Raw genomic sequence first — 7781 nt, 5'->3', positions numbered from 1 at the left:
TTCTCTGTGTCCTCTCATCAACCAGCCCCAGAAAGGGCTACTACTCTGCTGCGACCTCATGAAGTGTTTTCTCAGAGGCTACCTCTTTCCTGTCACTCTTTAATTGATGTAAGCCTGGATGACCTGACACTAAAACTATTTTACTCATTTAAAAAGACTGTGGACTATTGCTATTTGCTCTGGATGGATGCACCCACCTTGACTGTGCTGAAATGGAGCATAGGAACACTGGGACTTTGTCACTGTGGAGGACTGTCTAATTTCAACTGTATGACAGGGTTGTTCATATGTATAAGAAACCTTAAGTAAGAGTACTTTAAATAAGAGTGCGTTGCAAGGAATCTCCAGGTGACAGCTGGACATCATTCAGAATTACAGCTGCTCTCCAGATAGCAGAGATCAGCTCTCCTTGAGGTAGTGGGGGGAGGGATGAACGCCTTCACTTTGGGTGGTAAGACAGTAAGAGTGGAGAGGGCACTCACCCAGAGCCTTTCTAGAGCTCATTGTATTTTTCTTCACAACAGGCCTTATTCCTAGTTGAGAATAAAATGGCTGATATTGTAATGCCCCATATAGATCAATGCTGCAGCCTCATTTGGAATATTGTATACAGTTCTAGTCACCATACCTCAAAAGGGACATTGAAGTGCTGGAAAAAGTGCAGAGGAAGGCAACCAAGATGTTTAGGGGGTTGGAGCACATTTCCTATGAGGAAAGTCTGAAAAGTCTGGGTCTTTTCAGCTTAGAACTAAAGGGGGACATAATAGAGGTTTATAAAATTATGCATGGATTGAAGAGAATTGACAGAAAGAAAATTTTATCCCTTTCCTAAAATACTAGAACTCAAGGACATCTAATGAAACCCCTGGGTAGTAGGTGGTGGACAAAAGGAAATAGTACTTTACACAGAAATTGATTAAAGTGTGGACTTTCTTGCCAGAGGCTTTAGTGATGGCCACAGGAATAAAAGCTTTAAAAGGGATTAGATAGATCTATGGAGGATAAGTCTATCCATAGTTACTAGCCATGGTGACTGAGTGGAACCCCACATTCAGAGACACTATGAATCCCAGAGCCAGGGAGCAACATCAGCCTCTATGCCCTGTTGTTGACTGTTCAGAGAAACTGGTTGTTGGCCACTGTGTGAGACAGCATGCTGAACTAGATAGACCACTCACCTGATCCAGCAGGGCTCTTCTTATGTTCTTATATTTACTTTGTCACGGAAATAAAAATAGCCCTGTTTTAGTGAGCTTTCCTCCAATGGAAGAAGACAGAAATTTCTGAGTTTCAAAATAAGGCCTTAATTTCTGCTACAGGGAGAGTATTTTGCATTCTATAGCAACAAGAATGAGCACACATTTTATGGTAAATGTGACCCTGAACAAATTCTGAAAGGGCATAGTCCTGCTTCTAACTTTTTAAAAAAATAGGTAGGTAAATTTTAACATGTATAATGACTCTGCAAAATTTCAACAAAATCCATGACTATGATGCAATCTCCATTTGCTGATTTGGAATGGAGTGCCCCAAGTACAAATAATATAAAGGGAGAGAGAGTTTGAAGATTGATTCTTTTTATACATTATAATTGTTCTGAAATGGTGTGCAGCTGAGCTGTAGCAGATTATCTTTCTGCCAGTGAACCCATGGTGATTATAAGCATAGAACAAAGCAGCAAAGCTGTACAATTCTGTAGTCTCACTCGATTCCATAGGATCATTCTGTCCAAGTTTCCTTTTGTCAGTTGCAGTTGATGGAACCATCCATTCAGCTTTTTTAATATTCCAGCCTTCATTTGGTATTTCTTGCTTTATAATAGTAAATAACATGGATACTTTTATGTGTTGCAGAATAGCAGCATTACAGGCTGTGGTTAATTTCTAGACAAAGAGATGAACTGCTTAGTGGTACTTTAATCTATCCTTATGTTCAGTCTTGGCACTAAAAACAGATGTCGAGGCTGCCGTCTGGCATGATTTTAACACCAATAACAGATTTCAGCCTTTGTTGTATAGATTTTTATTCTGTGTGACTTTGGCCCAAATCTGGAAAATATTGATGCACAATATTTTAAAAGTTTCAACTGGATAAAACAAATATAAATAATCCTAAGGATTTATATACTCTCACAACTCTAAAAACTTTTGCATTATATTTCAGAGCTTGCTACTTTCTTTAAATGATGGGGTTGGTTGTTCTGGGTCTTGTTAAGGTACTAAGAAGGCAGGAAGTCCAGCTTTGTAACTCCTTAAGCAGCCTGCCCTTTAGCAATGGTGCCTTGCTTTGAGCAGTGCTCTGTAAGCAAGGGAGAGGCTTTTAATTTTGCTTTTCACTTTGTGAAGCCACAATACTAACTGCAGCAATGAACCATTTGTAATAGATGCACCTTTTTGTTGCTTCTGCCAGCAAATAATTAAGAAGCAAAAAGGTATCTCTTCTATGTGTGCCACATGTGTCAAATCAAAGACACTGATGTTGTTCATTCAAAGAGGATTAGTCACAGTTTCAAGGAGATAGTAGAGACTAATAAAGTGAAACGGAGTTAATATGGTTTCGTGCATCTGTTAACAGTCAGTGGTTAAGAACCCTTTCCCCATTGTAAAAGGGGCATTTCATTCATTGATTGCTAATAGCCATCACTTTAATCACCCCTACTCTGTGTTAAGACCTTCATAACTGAAAGAAATATTACATTATTATCTTGATAGCTCATTCTGACACAAACACCTTTGGCAAAATATTATTTCACACATTATGAAGTCTTGTTCCCTTTAAAAAATGTAACCATCCATAGGGAGGCTACAGAAATTAGTTTTCTGTCTCTGACTACCAATATATTTTGAAATTGTAAAGACAATATTTTCATTGTTTTATTATAGGAATTGATTTTAATTCTGAATTGATTGATTGTTGTTATCCAGTCAGAGCCCATTCAGGGAAGGGCGGTTTATAAATATATATACTCTCATTTCTAAGCATTCTAGTAATATCACTAATGACCTAGCTATGAAGATAATCTAATTGGAGAAGAGGATTAAGAATCTGCAAGGAACACCCAAGTATGGTGTGAGTTTTAAATTCATAAGTATTTTTATCCCATGTCTCTATATTCAGGGTGGTATACAATGTGTAAAATAAAACAACAATATAGTAAAAGACAATTAAACAAATAACAGCAATTATATACAGTTGCTTTCAGTCTAAATCCACTCAAATCAATGACAGACTGGAATATAACTCTGCATAGACTGGCACAGTGCAGCATCAAAATAAAACCCATACTTAAAACAGTGGTAATAAATACATGTGGAATAAAACATAAATGTACTAAAAACGCAGGAGTCTTTACAAAAGCATTGACTAAAATTATAAAACCAAGGGAAGACTGTTTAAAACTATTATGGGGGATCTTAAAAATTTACAAGAATAAGAACCTTCTCTCCTAGTGTCAAAAGGAACACATACTTGGACCCAGATCCTCTGTGGGGAAAATACCTATGTGGAGAAAGGTACCCATGTAGCCTCAATATAGGGGCACACACTACAGGGCCTCCAATGTGTGAGAAAAACACCCCTCATTTCAGAACATCATAGTCGCCCATTTGGTTGCCAGGGTGCCTGGAGACTCAATTCACACACATCTGCCAGGAAAACGTGGGTTTTGTCTACCAGAATGTAAGGGACTTGTGTGAGTACTAACAGCCACAACGTTGCAGCAGCACTCGGTATCTCTGGAAGAGTGCTAACCAGGAGGATAGATGGGTTTCCAGTCACTCCGTGCGCTCACCATCTCAGCCATTGCAGCGGAAGAAGTTGCGCCACCAGGAACTGTCCGGGCAAGCGGATTCCAACATTGACGTTAGAATCCATATTGGTAGGCTAACATCACCAGCAACTATTTTCCTGCAGTGCCAGACTCCATGACAGCGAAGTGAGAGGCTCACGTACTCAACAGATGTCACCTATGCATAAGGCAATCAAGTTTATCTTAGGTGTGGATCCTGTCAGACTGCCTAAAGCCTTTGTCCAACAGAACCCAAAACAAAGGATGGTGCCAGTAGAGGAATGAAGAAGAGGAAGAACATCTTCACCCAGAGCTAAGTTTCTTTGTATAGACCAGGTGTTACCTTAGGTAGCAATTTGGCCATCTATTGTCATCTTTTAGATAAGTTTTGATAGCCTTTTAATCACATCCACCCCAATAATTTCACCCATTCTTTCCCTTAATAGTCATCCTGGAACCTCCCCCTTTTGGTCCATTGTTACTCAGGTAACCAGGGCCAGGTCTGTTCATTGGCCAGGTTTGGGCATCCAATCAGGTGCCCCCAATAAACTGGCTATTGGCTACCGCATAAGTCCAGCCCTTATGGTCATTGAGGAGCCTCCCCTTTTTCTGAGGTCATGTACCAGCTGACCATCTGTCATCCACCCCTGCACCTCCCATCACCTAAGGGCTCAAGGTAGTCCTTATAACCTGTGACCCAGCTCCCCACTGGTGTGCATCTAGCAGTACCCCATTCCTGCTGTTTGGTTCCTTCCCGATTCTTGGCCAGTTGAGGGTCCCCTTCCCCATAGTCCTTGTTTGTCACCATTGGAGCCTTCCTTGAAGACTACGATCAGTAATTATCACCATTTGTCCATCCTTATGTTACCTCTATGCATTTCTCTCTATTTTTATTAGGACTGTATGTGTGTCAGCCCACTTATGATTCATATCAGAGGAGAAAGGAAAAGGCAAGGCTGGAGAATGAACTCTAGATTAATGGATAATAAGAAATTTGTAAAGTACGTTGAAAAAGAAATGAAAGATTTTTTTCATTGGAACATTCGGGAAGAAACATCATTCATGATGATTTGGGAAGCAAGCAAAGCTTTCTTCAGAGGTTTAGTAATAAGTTTCAATGCACAAAAAAAAAGTGAAGAAAGTAAAAAGTTAAATGAAATGATGGAAGCAATAAAAGGGAGAGAAAAACAGCTGAAAGAAAACCCAATAAAGGATGAGATTAAAATCCTTCAACACAAGATTCATTTATTTTTTTTTGGAGGAGATGGAGAAAAAGATACGTTTTGCCAAACAATATTTTTTTGAAAATGCCAACAAGCCGGGAAGATGGCTCGCACATAAAATTAGGAAAGAACGAGATAATAAAATAATCAAAATACTGAAAGACAAAGAGGGAATCTATAATCATACACAAGAAGGAATTAAATTGATAATAAAGGATTTTTATACGCAACTTTATGGATTAAGGGAGATGGATAAAATACAACAAGAAGATTACTTGACGAAAAAATCGTTGTCAAAACTAACGTTGGAACAAAGGGAAGGACTGAACCGCCCTATAGCAATGTATGAAATTGAAGAAGTCTGGAGCAAACTGAAGAAAAGTAAAGCAGCTGGCCCAGATGGCATCCCGGCAGAATATTACATTGTGTTTAAAGAGACTTTAATTAATCATTTTTAAAGTGTTCTTGAAGAGGTTTGGTCTAAAGCAGATATATTGGATTCTTGGAAATTGGCGAACATAACGCTCATTCCTAAAACAACTCAAGGGTTAGATGAGGTTAGGAATTATAGGCCAATCTCATTACTCAACGTGGACTATAAAATCTACTCAGCCATTCTGGTCAACAGGTTAAAGAAGGTATTAAATAAGTTAATTCATACAGATCAAACTGGGTTTCTCCCAAAACGGCACATGAGCTCCAACCTAAGAACTATACTAAATGTCTTAGAGTATTATGAAACTAGCGGGAAGAAACAATTGGCTTTATTTTTCTTAGACGCGGAGAAGGCATTTGATAATTTAGATTGGAATTTTATGTTTTGTCAATTAAAGATGATGGATTTTGGAGAAGATTTTATTCAAAATGTGAAAGCCATATATAAGGATCAAAGAGCTGAAATAATTGTGAACGGAGATTTGACAGAAGAAATTAATTTAAGAAAAGGCACTAGGCAGGGTTGCCCACTTTCTCCGTTACTTTTTGTGTTATCCATGGAAATTTTACTGGAGTCTATAAGAAATAATAATAAAATAAAAGGTTTAGAGATTAAAGATGAAATATATAAAGTGTTGGCATATGCTGACGACTTGGTCTTAATTGTACAAGATCCAACAGAATCAACTGACGAAGTTTTGAAAGAGTTAAATGAATACGGGCAAGTTGCAGGATTAAAGGTAAACTATAAGAAGTCAAAGATCATAACAAAAAACATGCCCACATATGATATTCAAGCTATTGAAAAAAGAACAGGTTTTCAGAGGGAAACGAAAGTTAGATACCTGGGGATAACGCTGAGTAGTAAATGTAGTAATATATATGAATTTAATTATGAACCTCTTTTAAAAGAACTCGAATCTAAGTTAAAGAAATGGCGTACCTTGCAACTTTCTTTTATGGGCAGAATCGCTCTGATTAAGATGTATATATTACCAAAGGTGCCGTTTCTATTTCAAATGGTCAATTTCGCATCTAGAAATTTTTTTTTTTTGTCAAGATAGAACAGATGATCAGATCCTTTATCTGGTTAGATAAGAAACCGAGGATTAAATGGAAAATTTTAATGGACACCAAGGAAAATGGAGGTCTAGGTCTGCCAGATTGGGAAAATTACCATATGGCATGTGGCGTGGTTTGGTTGCTTGACTGGATAGGGCTTGAAAATAAAAGAATATTAACCTTAGAAGGTTTTGATCTGCAAAATGGTTGGCACTTTAACTTATGGTATGCAGAGAAAACGCAGAAGTATTTTGTTAATCATCTGGTTCGTAAAGGGATATATAATGTTTGGCTGAAATTTAAAAGGAAAATATATAATAAAGTCCCGAGATGGATATCACCCAGTGAGGCTTCAATCCAGCCACAATTAAGGGACTATTCAAGGACAATTAGATACCAAGACCTCTTAGATGGAAATGATAGAATGAGCAGGAAAGAGGAATTGGAGACGAAAGGCATAAAATTAGATTGGTGGACCATGACCCAGGTTTTGGCTAAATTTAATAAAGATAAACTGATTGGGTTTACCAATTCTAAGTTTGATTTTGATAAAATTCTATTAAATAAGGTGGATAAAATAATTAAAAAAACTTATAACTATATGATGCAGATGAAATTAGAGGATGAAGCTGTCAAAGAAGTAATGTCAAAGAAGTAATATCACCCAGTGAGGCTTCAATCCAGCCACAATTAAGGGACTATTCAAGGACAATTAGATACCAAGACCTCTTAGATGGAAATGATAGAATGAGCAGGAAAGAGGAATTGGAGACGAAAGGCAAAAAATTAGATTGGTGGACCATGACCCAGGTTTTGGCTAAATTTAATAAAGATAAACTGATTGGGTTTACCAATTCTAAGTTTGATTTTGATAAAATTCTATTAAATAAGGTGGATAAAATAATTAAAAAAACTTATAACTATATGATGCAGATGAAATTAGAGGATGAAGCTGTCAAAGAAGTAATGTTGAAATGGTCCAAAAACTTAGCAAAAAATATAGATCTAGAAACATGGTCGCGTTTCTGGAAAATGAACTATAAAGCTATTAAGCTGATTAATTTCAGAGAAAAATTTTTAAGTTATTTCATAGGTGGTACATCACCCCCGTTCAACTAAATAAGATCAATCCGACCACTCCCTCAAAATGTTGGAAATGCGGGATAATGACAGGTTCATTCTTCCACCTTTGGTGGACGTGTAAACTGGCAAAGAAATTTTGGGTCAAAATTTATGAGATGTTGAAGGTGATGTTAAATATAAATTGGCAGTTT

Source organism: Heteronotia binoei, chromosome 3 (genome assembly GCF_032191835.1).
Source record: "Heteronotia binoei isolate CCM8104 ecotype False Entrance Well chromosome 3, APGP_CSIRO_Hbin_v1, whole genome shotgun sequence".
NCBI lineage: Eukaryota > Metazoa > Chordata > Lepidosauria > Squamata > Gekkonidae > Heteronotia > Heteronotia binoei.
This window is presented reverse-complemented; position numbering follows the sequence as displayed.